Raw genomic sequence first — 16,551 nt, 5'->3', positions numbered from 1 at the left:
CCCTCTCATTTTATCCTCTGTGTCTGTCTCCTAACTCCAGCCCACACCCCACCCCTCCCCTACCTGGAACAACCTGCCTGTCATCCCTCCTCAGTCCACAGTCACCTCAGACCCCTGTCTCATCACTCCCCTTCTCCTCTGTGTACCGGCCATCTCCCCTCTCCACTCTCAGTCCTGATGTAGGGGTTCGATCTGAAACATCAACAGTCCCTTTTCTCCCACAGATACTGCTTGACCCACTGAGTTCCTCCAGCAGATTGTGTGAGCCTGATAATTCGATATATTCAAGGTGGAGCCAGAGAGACTTTTGAAAGATTGAGAGATTGAGGTTTTGGGGATCTGGTACAGAAGAGGAATTGATGCCGGTATCGATCAGTCACGGTCACATTGAATGAAGGGCCTGTTCCTGTGTCGTACTGTTCTATGTTCTCTGTTCAGACGAATGAGAGGAGATCTCAGGGAAACGCAAAATTCTTCCCGGGTTCAACAGACAGGATGCAGGAATGATGTTTTCCCTGTCTGAGGAGTCGAGGGTCAGGGGTCACTATCAGAGGATGGAGTAGCTTTGGAATTCTCTGCACCGGAGGCTGTGGGGTCTCAGTCATTCAGTTTATTTAAAGTCACAGAGTCATCGCCTTACAGCAGGCCCTTCTACCCATCAACTCTGCGCTAACCTATTCACTCATCCCATTGGCTAGCCAATGACTGGTCAGTCTCCTTCTGTGCCTTGTCTATTGAAGTGTCTGTCTGAGTGTCTCTGAAACACAGTGATTGTATCTGATTCCATCATCTCCTCTGGCAGCAAATTCCAACATCAACCACTCACTGTTCAAATGAACTCACCTTTAAACTCCTTCCTCCCACCTCAGACACGTGACCTCTTGTATTTGATCCCCCTCCTGTGGGAAAAAGATTTCAACCATCTGCTCAATTTATATCCCTCATAACCTCATATATTTCTGACAGATCACCCCTTGGCCTATTTACCTGCTTTTAGCCCGCATCCTCCTAAACCTTCCCTGTCATCATTTCCCTGTCCCAGACCTCAACTCCTCTTCTGTGCCAGTTCCACTGGTGTATAATTTCTTGGGCTATCTCTACTCCCTTTCTTGAATAAGGGAACAACATCTGCAACCCTCCAATCCTCGGGAACCTCTCCCATCCCCATTGATGATGCAAAGATCATTGCCAGAGGCTCAGTAAACTCCTCCCTCATGTTCCACATTAGCCTGGGGTACATCTCGTCTGGTCCCTGTGAATTATCCAACTTGATGCTTTCCTAAAAGCTCCAGTACATCCTCTTTCTTAACATCTATATGCTCAAGCTTTTCAGTCTGCTGTAAGTCATCCCTACAATCACCAAGATTCTTTTCCGTAGTGAATACTGAAGTAAAGTATTCATCAAGTACCTTTGCTATCTTCTCCGGTTCCATTCACACATTTCCACTGTCACACTTGATAGGTCCTATTCTCTCACATCTTATCCTCTTGCTCTTCACATACCAGTAGAATGCCTTGGGGCTTTCCTTAATTCTGTCTGCCAAGGCCTTCTCATGGCCCCTTCTGGCTCTCCTAATTTCATTCTTAAGCTCCTTCCTGCTAGCCTTATAATCTTCTAGATCTCTATCATTACCTAGGTTTTTGAACCTTTTGTAAGCTCTTCTTCTTGACTAGATTTACAACAGCCCTTGTACACCACGGTTCCTGTATCCTACCATCCTTTTTTAGTCTTATTGGAATGTACCTACTCAGAATATTACGCAAATATCCCCTGAACATTTGCCACATTTCTGCTGTACATTTCCCTGAGAACATCTGTTCCCAATTTATGCTTCCAAGTTCCTGCCTGCTAGCCTCATGTTTCCCCTTACTCCAAATAAATGCTTTTCTAACTTGTCTGTTCCTATCCCTCTCCAATGCTATGGTAGCAATTATAGGTCTGTCAGTTTGACGTCAGTGGTTGGTAAATAAATGGAAAGTATTCTTAGAGATGGTAAATATAATTACCTGGATAGACAGGGTCTGATTAGGAACAGTCAGCATGGATTTGTGCGTGGAAGGTCATGTTTGACAAATCTTACTGAATTTTTTGAAGAGGTTACGAGGAAAGTTGACGAGGGTAAAGCAGTGGATGTTGTCTATATGGACTTCAGTAAGGCCTTTGACAAGGTTCCGCACAGAAGGTTAGTTAGGAAGGTTGAATCATTAGGTATTAATATTGAAGTAGTAAAATGGATTCAACAGTGGCTGGATGGGAGATGCCAGAGAGTAGTGGTGGATAACTGTTTGTCAGGTTGGAAGCCGGTGACTAGTGGTGTGCTTCAGGGATCTGTACTGGGTCCAATGTTGTTTGTCATATACATTAATGATCTGGATGATGGGGTGCTAAATTCGATTATTAAGTATGCAGATGATACTGTTATGAACCCCGTAACTGGGACACTTACCAGCAAAGATAGAGAGGTCCGTTGAAGTCTGATGGTTCTATTTTTAACAGTATTTATTAGTAAATATACACAAAAATAATATCAATGCAAATATACAGATAATATACGTCGTCAATACTAAATCTAAAAGTGCGGGTATAATAATAATCAATAAGAAATAAGCTCTATCGTTGTCTAGGGGATAATGTATTGTCCGATGGAAATATAAAAGTCACTCAGTTCATGCAGGCTGCAGCCTTTGGGGACCGCTGTGTGGCAATGGTTGGAGAGAGAGAGAGATTTTGAGAAACTTGCCGGCTTTCCTTCTATGATTTCGATCCATCAGAGTCTCGTTGGTGTGGCCATTCACTTGTGGCCTCTCCTTTAGCTAAGCCGTTCTTCCGTGGCGAGCCCGCCAATCCCAGGCAAGGGAAGGACGCACATGAGCCCCCCACCGGCTGTCGCTATTAAACGCTGTCACGGGATTTCTAGCGTTTCTCCTGGTGCGTCTAAAGGGGTTGTTCCCCAGACCTTCTTTTATCCTTACTCACGGGGTCTCAGATGTCAATCAGGTTGGGATGAAGCAATCCCTCAACCAGCCCACTCTGGTCGTCCCCTGAGGGCTTCAATGAATAGTACAGTACTCAATACACAATTCCGTCTCCAAGAGACAATAGCCGTTATCAGGGGTTTTGTTTCGCTGAGTCCAGGACACATTCCAAACCTTGTGGATTCTCTCTCATTTCCTGGGTCCCAGACCCGAATTAATAGCGATCTTGCGATTCTCAAAAAGGAGGGGGCGACTCTGTACCCTTCGGCCCCTCAGAGTTGCTGCACATTCGTAACAATACTAAGTTAGGTGGTGTTGTGGATAATGAAGTAGGTTTTCAAAGCTTGCAGAGAGATTTAGGCCAGTTAGAAGATGGGCTGAATGATGGCAGATGGAGTTTAATGCTGATAAGTGTGAGGTGCTACATTTTGGTAGGAATAATCCATATAGGACATACATGGTAAATGGTAGGACATTGAGGAATGCAGTAGAACAGAGTGATCTAGGAATAATGGTGCATAGTTCCCTGAAGGTGGAATCTCATGTGGATAGGGTGGTGAAGAAAGCTTTTGGTATGCTGGCCTTGATAAATCAGAGCATTGAGTATAGGAGTTGGGATGTAATGTTAAAATTGTACAAGGCATTGGTAAGGCCAAAATTGGAGTATTGTGTACAGTTCTGGTCACCGAATTATAGGAAAGATATCAACAAAATAGAGAGAGTACAGAGAAGATTTACTAGAACATTACCTGGGTTTCAGCACCTAAGTTACAGGGAAACGTTGAACAAGTTAGGTCTTTATTCTTTGAGCGTAGAAGGTTGAGGGGGGGACTTGATAGAGGTATTTAAAATTATGAGGGGGATGGATAGAGTTGACGTGGATAGGCTTTTTCCATTGAGAGTAGGGGAGATTCAAACAAGAGGACATGAGTTGAGGGTTAGGGGGCAAAAGTTTAAGGGTAACATGAGGGGGAATTTCTTTACTCAGAGAGTGGTAGCTGTGTGGAACGAGCTTCCAGTAGAAGTGGTAGAGGCAGGTTCGGTATTGTCATTTAAAGTAAAATTGGATAGGTATATGGACAGGAAAGGAATGGAGGGTTATGGGCTGAGTGCGGGCCAGTGGGACTAGGTGTGAGTAAGCGTTCAGCGCGGACTAGAATAGCCAAGGTGGACTCTTTCCGTGCTGTAGTTGTTATATGGTTATAAAGGAGATAGAATTGTGATCACTGTCTCCAAAATGCTCTCCACTGAGAGATCTGACACCTGATCAGGCTCATTTCCCAATACCAGATCAAGTACAGCCTCTCCTCTTGTAGACTTATCTACACATTGTATCAAGAAACCTTCCTGAACACAGCTCACAAACTCCACGCCATTTTAACCCCTTGCTCTAGGAGATGCCAATCAATATTTGGGAAATTAAAATCTCCCACCACAACAATCCTGTTGATTCAAGATGGCGACGCGACGCAGCTTGCAGCTTGCAGTGGCCACTCCAGAACTGATTATCTGTTATTTGTGAAGTGGGGTGCCGTGCTCAATCATAATCGATTGAAAATGGATGTGGGACCACGGAGGAACATCGGGAAATCTCCAGGAAGATCTTCTTCGTTGCTACTGCTGCTGTGAGGTCCGTGACTCTGCTGGGAAGAACAGGCCCCAGTCCTCAGGGTTGCGTTGCCAATGGCCATTGGCGGGGCCTTCTTAATACGCTGGGCAGAGGATGGTGCTCAGAGAAGCTGTGCCAGAGGGGATGGTCGTCGGCTCGGAGGTTCGACGGACTTGAATTCCGATGCGGTCAGGTCGCTTTTGGTGTGTACTGCATCTGCGAGGCTGAGTCGGGCGGCGCCATGAAAGTCCATAGCGGGGGTATTCCCTTCTGCCGCCGGCATGGGATGGCGAGTCTGTCGGGATCCTGGGGTCTTGTGGAAACTGTGTGGTGATTTCTTTTGAACTTATAGTCCTTTGGACTATTTTTACTGTGCCCATGATCTGTTTTTTATCAATTATGCTATTGTTTGCACTGTTGCAAATACATGTTGTAACTATGTGGTTTTGTGCAGGTCTTGTAGTTTTAGGTTTTGGTCTTGTTTGTCTGGTGGATTTGGAGCTCCTTTCCGGGGAACGCGCTAAGACGGTAGCGCAATATTAATACGCAGCAGCCTCTCCGGACTCTGGATTGGGGATTACCAAACGTTATGTGGATTTTCTGGTGTAGTCTGTTTTGTCATATGCTTTTGTGATATCATTCTGGAGGAACGTTGTCTCATTTTTTAACTGCATTGCATTTGTGGTTTCTAAATGACAATAAACTGAATCTGAATCTGATTGCCTATATGATCTATATAATTTATATAAATTTACAACCCTATGTGATTTATAGGGAGGCAGCTCGTTCGGCACTCAGAATCTGTAGTGGAGCATTCCAGACCACACCATGAGATGCATTTGGGGTTGAACTAGGAGAGATGCCTCTTGACCAGCAGAGTGAAATTTTGAGCCTTGCATACCGGACTTTCGTAGTAAGGTGTGGGACGTCTCATTTGATGAATTTGGTTTTAATGGATTGCTGGGGATATACTAACAGAGATGGTAAATATTTTAGGTGGACAATTCGGGAATAGGTGCAGGAGTATGGTCTTGTCAATTTTCAGATTAGCCCAACAATGGCCGGGCAGGAGTACAAATTTGGAATTTCCAGACGTGGAAATAGATTTGTCGTTTACGGGGATAGACAGGGTCTTGTGGGTGGTGAGATTAATGTTGAGAAGGGAAAAGGCTGACAGGTGGATTATCTGTCAATACGGCAAAAGTTATGGCTATTATCATTAGTTTGCAATGGGTAGAACAAGTTAAACTAAGAAGAGTTGTGATCTGCTCAGACGCTGCCTCGGATCTGCAGAGTTTAGAAAAGAAGCATTCATGCAGGCCTGATCTGTTGATGGAAGTGTACTACGATTTGTATGTTCTGGAGAGAGTGGGAATAGTAGTGAAGTTTTGTTGCATCCCAGCACATCTGGGTGTATCGGGTAATGATGTTAGAGCAAAACCAGCACTTACTAAGTCAGAGGTAGATATTATAGTCAATATAGGAAAGTATGAAGCCAAATCTTGTATGAGGTTGACTGGGATGAGTAAAGACAGAATTTGTGGGATAGCAGTGGGACTGGGAGGTGACATTATAATTTGGTTCTATCAGTCCAGGGAGGTTCCTGAAGTTGTCAGAGCTGGGGTTGGTAGTGGGGATAATCTCCCGTTACTTATAAAGTTCTCCAAATGGCTTGTGCCTCTAACAGCCTCTGACAACCAAGTCCAACTCTTGGCCTTCACGTGTGGCTTAGCTACTAGGCCCAGCGGAACTATCTCCAATGCCAAAGGAAGGGGCAAATGTGGACCACTGGCTCCTCAAACCCATTTGCTTCAGGCAGATGGGGCCCATCAGCATTGGACAGCCAGGAGAAGGAAAACTCTGATTTTTAACCTCCGCTGCCTTGTGGCCAAACCCACCCATGGGAGAGGCTTCGGGAGTAAATCCCGAGGAAGAAATCCAGAACCGGGTCCCTAAGGCAGTTTGATGTTGTTTACAACTTCACTCTGGCAACCTCTGTGACGACACTAGTGCCAAGCTGTATCGGTGCTTGCCCTTCCCTTGGACAACATCAGTGACGTGGAGAGGGGGATCCCACTGCATGGGCAACAGCTGGTTCTTCAGATCTTCCCACCCAGGCTTGCACCCGGGAGAGGACACAGTCCACCAGAGGCACAAACCCATGATCCCCTGGGATTGACAGCTGTGGATGAGTTCGGGGAGGTGCCAGTTGGGAAGGAATATTAGGGAAGTTGCGTGATTGGCGAGATTCACTCAGATTTGCACTCCACCCACTATGGCACTTGTCGGTAAGTATGGGAATGAGTTGTCATTTTTTTAAGGTTTCAGAGACAGTGGAACATGTGATCATGTTGTGCCACAAATATTCAGCATAATGTAGGAAGCTGTTTAGACAATTATTGGGTAGATCTGTGGTGCCTAGATCGCAGGATATTCTGGCAACTGAAGCAGGGATAGGTAAGTCATGTCGGGCCCTGGTGAAGTTTTGAATTAAAACAGGTTTGGGGGGCAGGACCTGATCCCCGTGACAGCTCCTATCATACTCCAGTCCAGTAGGTGGCGGTAATGCACCTTCCTGATAGGTGCGAGCTGCCGTTAGCACAAAAGTCAGTGGATGAAGAAGGTTCGGTGCTCAGTTGTCAGCTGGACTCTGGATTCTGGTCTCAGTCTCATATTGTGTATCGATTCTACTCTTGGACACTCCAGCACTCGGGTCCTTACTGTCCTCACCTCGGACTCTTGTCCCGATGTGTGTATCAACAATAGGTACGGGTGAGGGGCCAGAAGACCGGAGGGTGGTTATTGTTGAGCATTTCTTTAAGATAGACTGTCGGGGAAAGCCTGGGATGTACAGACTGGTGAGCGTAACATCAGTGGTGGGTACATTAATGAGGAGATTCTGAGAGACAGGATCTACATTCATTTGAAAAGGCAAGGACTACTCAGGGATACCCGACATGGGTTTCTGCATGGTTGAGAAAATGGATGATGGAAATGCAGTAGAGAAAATCTGTGTGGAGTTTAGCGAGATATTTGACAAGGTACTTTATGGGAGAATTTTCCAGAGAGTTAGATCACACGGGATACAGTACGATCTGGCCAATTAGTTACAGAATTGCCTGGGATGTGGCCTGTGTCCAGTGGTGTTCTGCAGGGTTCGGTGCTGGGTCCACTGTTTTTCATCATTCTTAATAATGATTTGGAAGTGGGAGTAGGTGACATGTTTTGTATGTTTATGGAGGACACTAAAATTGTTGGCCATTGAGGACAGGAGGGCTTGGGTTATACGGAGAGGCTGGATAGGCTGGGAATTTCCCTGGAGCTTAGGCGGCTGCCAGATGAAGTGTCGAGGTGGGTGCTGTTAAATACTTTTAAAGAGAATTGAACTGGTACGTGGATAGGAAAGGGTTAAAGGGATAATGGGCAAATGGGACTAGCTCACTGAAACAAGTAGCTCAGCACGAGTGAATTCGGCCGAAAAGCCTGCCTTACCTCCTCTTTAAATGCCTCCAGTGTTCACTCACCCCCTCCTCATCTGGATCCAGTGTTGCTCCACCTCTTCCTCACACCAGTTTCCACTGGCTATCCCCCGTCTTTCTTTTTTTATGTCCTCCTTAGTGAAGACAGAACCAAAGTAGTTATTCAATTGGTCTGCCATGTCCTTGTTCCCCATGATCAATTCACCTGTTTCTGACTGTATGGGACCTACATTTGTCTTAACCAATCTTTTTCTTTTCACATATCTATAAAAGCTTTTACAGTCAGTTTTTATGTTCCCTGCCAGTTTTCTCTCATAATCTTTTTCCCCTTTCCTAATTAAGCCCTTCGTCCTCCTCTGCTGGACTCTGAATATCTCCCAGTCCTCAGGTGTGCCGCTTTTTCTGGCTAATTTGTATGTTTCTTCTTTGGAATTGATACTATCCCTAATTTCCCTTGTCATCCACGGGTGCACTACCTTCCCTGGTTTATTCTTTTGCCAAACTGGGATGGACAATTGTTGTAGTTCATCCATGCGATCTTTAAATGCTTGCCATTGCATATCCACCGTCAACCCTTTGAGTGTCATTTGCCAGTCTATCTTAGCTAATTCACGTCTCATACCTTCAAACTTACCCTTCTTTAAGTTCAGAACCTTTGTTTCTGAATTAACTATGTCACTCTCCATCTTAATGAAGAATTCCACCATATTATGGTCACTCGCACGACAAGATTGCTAACTAACCCTTCCTCATTGCACAATAGCCAGTCTAGAATGGCCTGCTCTCTAGTTGGTTCCTCGACATGTTGGTTCAGAAAACCATCCCGCATACATTCCAAGAAATCCTCTTCCTCAGCACCCTTACCAATTTGGTTCATATAGATATATGTAGATTGAAGTCACCCATGATAACAGCTGTTCCTTTATTGCACGCATTTCTAATTTCCTGTTTAATGCCATCCCCAACCTCACTACTACTGTTAGGTGGCCTGTACACAACTCCCACCAGTGTTTTCTGCCCCTTAGTGTTATGCAGCTCTACCCATATCGATTCCATATCCTCCAGGCTAATGTCCTTCCATTCTATTGTGTTAATCTCCTCTCTTACCAGCAACGCTACCCCACCTCCTTTTCTTTCCTGTCTATCCCTCCTGAATATTGAATATCCCTGTATGTTGAGCTCCCATCCTTGGTCACCCTGGAGCCATGTCTCTGTGATCCCAACTATATCATATTCATTAATAACTATCTGCACATTCAGTTCATCCACCTTGTTACGAATGCTCCTCGCATTGACACACGAAGCCTTCAGGCTTGTTTTTACAACACTCTTAGCCCTTATATGATTATGTTGAAAAGTGGCCCTTTTTGATTTTTGCCCTGGATTTGCCTGCCTGCCACTTTTACTTTTCACCTTACCACATTTTGCTTCTACCCTCATTTTACACCCCTCTGTCTCTCTGCACTTGTTCCCATCCCCCTGCCACATTAGTTTAAATCCTCCTGAACAGCAGTAGCAAACGCTCCCCCTAGGACATTGGTTCCAGTCCAGCCCAGGTGCAGACCATCCTGTTTGTACCGGTCCCCCCCCCCCCAGAACTGGATCCAATGCCCCAGAAATTTGAATCCCTCCCGCTTGCACCATTTTTCAAGCCACGTATTCATCTGAAATATCCTTCTATTTCTACTCTGACTAGCAAGTGGCACTGGTAGTAATCCCGAGTTTATTACCTTTGTGGTCCTACTTTTTAGTTTATCTCCTAACTCCCTAAATCCCTAAATTCACCTTGTAGGACCTCATCCTGTTTTTTACCTATTTCGTTGGTACCTATGTGCACCACGACCACTGGCTGTTCACCCTCCCACTCCAGAATGTCCTGCAGCCTCTCAGAGACATCCTTGACCCTTGCACCAGGGAGGCAACATACCATCCTGGAGTCTCGTTTGCGGCCGCAGAAACGCCTATCTATTCCCCTTACAATCGAATCCCCTATCACTATAGCTCCTCCACTCCTTTTCCTTCCCTCCTGTGCCGCAGAGCCACCCATGGTGCAATGAACTCGGCTGCTGCTGCCTTTCCCTGATGAGACATCTCCCCCAACAGTATCCAAAACAGTATATCTGTTTAGGAGGGAGATGACCTCAGGAGACTCCTGCACTAGCTGCCTACTGCTACACTGTCTAGTGGCCACCCCTTCCCTTTCTGACTGTGTAGCCTTTACCTGCGGTGTGGCCAACTCACTGAATGTGCTATTCACGACTTTCTCAGCATCGCGGATGCTCCAGTATGAATCCAATCGCAGCTCCAGATGCTCAATGCGGTCTGCCAGAAGCAGCAGCTGGGCACATTTTCTGCACACATAGTCGTCAGGGACACTGGAAGTATCCCTGATTTCCCACATGCTGCAGGATGAACAAACCACGGGGCCGATCTCAGCCGTCATGACCTACTCAATATGCTGCCTCAGCTTTTGAAACATTCTCCTTTTAAAGGAACTTACCCAGCCTCACCTCACTTGGAGTGAAGCTCCTCCTCAGCCTCTGCTCGCCGAAGCCTCTGGAGACAAAGCCTTCCTACTCTGTCTCCCTCTATTAAGTCGCCCGCTCCTTCTAACTTCTCTCTTCCTGTGTTAAAAGCACACCCTCCACTGGTGAGTGAGTCTTGCCTCGCCCGCTGAACCAAAGCCCTTTAAGCTTTCACTCTGCTCCCGGCTCACTCCGCTGCCCGCTGTTTAATGCTGTGTACCTTTTTAAATCCTTCCCGCTTCACTGCATGATGTCACAATGTCCCGCCTCTCAACTCTGATGAGTAGAAGGAAAAGAAACAAAATGGCTCCCGCTGCACCCCCGTTCTGCTCCTCCGACTTCCTTCTCCAAATGACATTACATTATGACCATGATGTAATTGAGTATCTGGTGAGCATGATGTAATGGTCTTGTGACGGTGGGGTGATGTAATTTCCCACCAGTTTGAGGTCATGCGATGACCTGTTTCAACAGGTATAAAAGGGGAAAGCCTTGCTGTGACGCAGGTCAGTTCAGTTTTTAATTTGTCAGTGACTCCGTTATGCTGCGTATTTGATTTCATGACGCAGTTTCGTTTTAAAGTGGGGTTTTAATTTCTACTGTAAGAATCATTGTGCCAGCAGTTCTGAAAATTGCTACCAGTTGTGTTGATTTATCTTTGAGTTAATTTTAAAGTCTAAGTATTGGAGAGTGAAGATTTTACCGTGTTATGGATCCAGCAACAATGAATATATAATTGAGACGGGTTTTTTTATAACAAATAAAACATTTATTAATCACTGCTAAAAAAAACCCAAAGAAATGGGCATTAGGTAGATTAAACTTAGCAGAGAGTTGTTTAAAGGATGCGAAACGATTGTCAATGAAAAGATCTTCAAAATACCTAATGCCCTTTCTATACCAATCATAAAATGTTGAATCGCACATAGAAGGTAAAAAATGATGATTATGTAAAATAGGACTAGAAAGGGAAAAACCATGGAAACCATTAAATTTCCTAAACTGGGCCCATATTCGCAGAGTGTGTCTAACAAGAGGGTTAACAATTAGTCTGGGCAAACTACTAGGGAGTGCAGATCCGAGAAGCACAGAAATAGGGAGATCCTTAGTGGAATTCAGCTCCATTGCCACCCATTTAGGGCGGTCAGACTGGCTATGAAAAAAAGACCAGAAGGTAGGACAACGAATGTTAGCTGCCCAATAATATAAATGAAAATTAGGTAAGGCCATGCTGCCTTCTTTTTTAGATTTTTGAAGGTAAGCTTTATTAATTCTTGAACCCATTTCTTTCGATATCTCCAAATTAGACACTTGATTAATCCTTTATTACCCAACTTTCCTGAGATGCCTGAGAAAAATGCTATGGACTTGTTTCTTTCTATTAATCCATTGGGTAAAGGTTTAATATCTTTTATTCGTGATAAATTAGTACCCTTACGCCCCTTTGGTTAAAATCAGAATGGCTTGGGAAAATGACTTAAATATTCCCTTATCTGATGTAGTTTGGGTCTCAATTCTCAAGTCAGTCAGCTCAACTTCTCTCTGTGCTCACCACTGACTTTTACAGTTTAAGATTGTTCATAGGCCTCATATGTCCAAATCTAAACTGTCCCAATTTTACCCTAATATTAGTCCTATTTGTGACAAATGCAGAAGTGGCGAGGCTTCTCTCATTCATATGTATTGGACCTGCCCTAGTCTAGAGAAACTTTGGAGAGATGTTTTCCTAACTTTATCTCATATTCTGAATTGCCACTTAGAACCTAACCCTTTAATTGCTCTTTTTGGTTCCTTGGGTGAGACAGATATACATTTGAGCTCAACTAAACATCGAACGTTATCTTTTGCTTCTCTTCTGGCTAGGCGTCTAATTCTTCTTAGATGGAGAGATGTTGCCCCACCCACGCATGCTCAATGGCTCAATGATATTATGTCCTGTTTAGACCTTGAAAAAATTCATTACTCAATTCTTAATTCGGACATAAAGTTTCATAAGGTCTGGGGACCTTTTCTTTTTTTAAAAAAAACTTTTTTTATTGTGTTTTCAAATAGTTACAGAATAAAAGTGTGTGAAAAAGAAAATATGTGTTACCGATCCCCCCTCCCCTTAACCCCTCCCCCCTAACATCCCTATTGAAAGAAAGAAGAAAGAAAGAAAGAAAAAAAAAGGAATGCCTGGATATTGGAAGATCCCCACATGCTCCATGGAGTTCGTAATAACTTTAGTATATATATTTATTTCTTTCCCCAAGTAACCAATTGTTTCATCTTCGGAGCACCTATATATTTAATCCTGTCTTTTGTAAATAAGGGTGCCAAATTTTCAAAAATGTTTCATATTTATCTCTTAAATTATAAGTAATTTTTTCAAGTGGAATACAGCCATAAATTTATTTCTTCCAACAATCTATACTTAAATATGTATCCGATTTCCAAGTAACTGCAATAGCTTTTTTGGCTACTGCCAATGCAATTTTTATAAATTCTTTCTGATATTTATTCAATTTGGATATCGGTTTTATCCCTTCAATATCACCTAGTAAAAGTAATATTGGATTATGTGGAAGTTGTATTCCAATAATTTGTTCCAGTAAAACTCTTAAATTTGTCCAAAAAGGTTGAATTTTAGAACAAGACCAAGTAGAATGTAAAAAAGTACCAATTTCTTCGTTACATCGGAAACACTGATCAGATAAATTTGGGTTTAATTTATTTATTTTCTTGAATATTTTCATAACTTCTCTTTTGATTAAGTTTTTTTTCAGTCCCTTACTTTCAGCTTTTTTTTTCTCTTGGTAGTAGGCATTATTATCTTCCGTTTTTATTTGTACTTACTGTTTTGGGGGTTTGTTTGTTTTGATTTATATTTCCTACATTTTGCTGTGATTGGTCTGGAGGGTTTTTTTCTGTGGGGGTGGGGGGTGGATACTAACTTTACACGACTTTAATATGAGTGCTTTTTCAATTATCTTGAATTATGTTATCATTGTATGTTTATCTTGCACTGTATTAATTTCCTATTTTATTCTTGGGGTTTTTTTTTGTTGTAGTGTTGTAGAAAATGCATTAAAAAAAATCAATAAAAAAAACCAAAAGTAAACAAACGACTAACTTAACCAGAAGTCGGCTGCTGTGCGGCAGCTTGAACAGTTCTTAAAGCGGTAATACAAAAACAGTTCTTAAAGCGGTAATACAAAAACAGTTCTTAAAGTGGTAATGCAAAAACAGTTCTTAAAGCGATAATGCAAAAACAGTTCTTAAAGCGGTAATGCGAAAAGTTTTAACATTAGAAGTAGTAATGTGAAAGTATAAAGTTTTACCCAGTCGCTTAGGAGAGTCTTTCCTTGAAATAATTCAGGTTCTCTTTTGTGGCGTTACTACTGACCCCTGTCGAAGTATGCTTTGATCAAAGGATTTACGATGAAGAAAATGGAACGGCATAAAGGCACTGACCTTTCCTTGGCGAAACTCTGCATCCAACTATTTCTGCCCCTTTTAGCAGGAGTTATCGCGGCTTGCAGGTTACTAATTCCTTGTACGAAGATTAAATAAGGTCGGACTGGTTTCACCGTCACCACCAACTTTTCCAATCTTTCAGCTTCCTGAACTTCAATGAATCTTCATTCTCCACTGACTGGACTGGCAATATTGTAGCAAAATTGCCGGCAATAACCTTTGAGACTTAAAGCAGAAAGTAAAACTCCACTTTTAAATGAAACTGCGTCATAATAGCGAATACGCAGCAAAACGGGAGTCTCTGGCAAATTCTACCATGAACTGCCCCCTCACAGGGAGAGGTCCTCCTTTTATACCCTGTTGAAAAAACCTGTCCATGACCTCTCACTGGCAGGAAAATGATGTCACTCCACCATCACAAGACCATTACCTCATATCCAGCATAGCCTCAATTACACCACGGTCACGTGACAAGTACAGGATACCCACGGGTACGTAACAACCAAAGTTTGGGCAGCCGACGGATTAAGTAAAGTTGGTGTCATCAGCAGTAATACAGGATCGATGTTATGGACGTTCTGAACGTTATTTCTTCATTCAGAAATAGTAACCTGCACCCAAGATAGTCCCTGCTGTAAGAGCAGAAAGGATTGGGGCAGCGTTATTTGTCAAGGAAAAGGTCAGTCCCTTTAATCTGTTTTTAATTCCTTTCTCGTAAATCCTTCAGGCAAGGCATATTTCGGCTGGGATCAGTAGTAACGTCACGTCGTTGAGGAATTTGTTACTTCAGGAAAGTCTCTCCTAACTGACTGTGTAAATCATTTGGACTTTCGCATTCACCACTTTTAAGAACTGTGTTCGCATTTATTGCTTTAACAACTATGTTCACATTCATCACTTTAAGAACTGTTCGAGTTGCCATATAGCAGTTAACTTCCGGTTAAGTTAGTCATTTGTTTATGTTTCATTTGTTATTGAGCTGCTTTTAAATACATGTTTCTTTGTTTATAAAAACCCTGTGTCAATTTTATATTCATTTTTGCCATTACCATACCAGCCTTCATTGCTAGAGGGATTGAATTCAAGAGCAGGGAGGTCATGCTGCAACTATACAGGGCCGCACCTGGAGTACTGTGTGCAGTTCTGGTCTCCATACTTGAGGAAGGATATACTGGCTTTGGAGGCAGTGCAGAGGGGGTTCACCAGGTTGATTCCAGAGATGAAAGGGTTAACCTATGAGGAGCGATTGAATTGACTGGGACAGTACTCTCTGGAATTCAGAAGAATGAGAAGGAATGTTATAGAAACATACAAATTTTTGAAAGTGATAGATAAGATAGACGTAGGAAAGTTGTTTCCATTGGTAGGTGAGACTAGAACTAGGGGACATTGCCTCAAGATTCAGGAGAGAAGATTTAGGACGGAAATGAGGAGAAACTGTTTCCCCGAGAGTGGTGAATCTGTGGAATTCTCTGCCCAGGGAAGCAGTTGAGGCTTCTTCACTAAATATATTTAAGATACAGTTAAGATAGATTTTTACATAGTAGGGGAATTAAGGGTTATGGGGAAAAGGCAGGTAGATGGAGACAGATATGGACAGATCAGCCATGATCTTATTGAATGGCGGGGCAGGCTCGATGGACCGGATGGCCTACTCCTGCTCCCATTTAATATGTTCTTATGTGAAACATCCACAGTCCATCTCATTCCACATGTGCTGCTTAAACCACTGAGTTTCTTCAGATTCTGTGTATTTTGATTGCGAAAACTCTGCTCTCCATCCCAAAGGAAAAACCTCGGGAATGTTTTAGTTGTCCATCCGCCGTAAAACCCGGGAAAGGTTCCTGTCGGCCACCCGACTGTGCCTGATGCCCAGCGGCCTTTCCCCCGGTCCCGGGGCCGCGCTGCCCGAGTCTCCCCCCCCGATCCCCGGGGCCGCGCTGCCCGAGTCTCCCCCCGATCCCCGGGGCCGCGCTGCCCGAGTCTCCCCCCCGATCCCCGGGGCCGCGCTGCCCGAGTCTCCCCCCCCGATCCCCGGGGCCGCGCTGCCCGAGTCTCCCCCGATCCCCGGGGCCGCGCTGCCCGAGTTTCCCCCCGATCCCCGGGGCCGCGCTGCCCGAGTCTCCCCCCGATCCCCGGGGCCGCGCTGCCCGAGTCTCCCCCCGATCCCTGGGGCCGCGCTGCCCGAGTCTCCCCCCGATCCCCGGGGCCGCGCTGCCCGAGTCTCCCCCCGATCCCCGGGGCCGCGCTGCCCGAGTCTCCCCCCGATCCCCGGGGCCGCGCTGACCGAGTCTCCCCCCGATCCCCGGGGCCGCGCTGCCCGAGTCTCCCCTCGATCCCGGGGCCGCGCTTCCCGAGTCTCCCCCGGTCCCGGGGGACGCGCTGCCCGAGTCTCCCCCCGGTCCCGGAGCCGCGCTGCCCGAGTCTCCCCCCGATCCCCGGGGCCGCGCTGCCCGAGTCTCCCCCCGATCCCCGGGGCCGCGCTGCCCGAGTCTCCCCCCGGTCC

The 16,551-nt window shown here is 44.8% G+C and overlaps 1 protein-coding gene across 1 annotated transcript in view; it reads left to right on the top strand.

The window, feature by feature from the left end:
* The window catches only part of LOC140718910 (zinc-binding protein A33-like), a 34,517-nt gene that overhangs the window by 16,446 nt on the left and 1,520 nt on the right, over positions 1-16,551 (top strand). The window lies entirely within an intron of this gene.

This window comes from Hemitrygon akajei, chromosome 2 (genome assembly GCF_048418815.1).
Source record: "Hemitrygon akajei chromosome 2, sHemAka1.3, whole genome shotgun sequence".
Lineage (NCBI taxonomy): Eukaryota > Metazoa > Chordata > Chondrichthyes > Myliobatiformes > Dasyatidae > Hemitrygon > Hemitrygon akajei.
The sequence above is the reverse complement of the archived record's forward strand: the minus strand, read 5'-3'. Positions and strand labels throughout refer to the sequence as shown.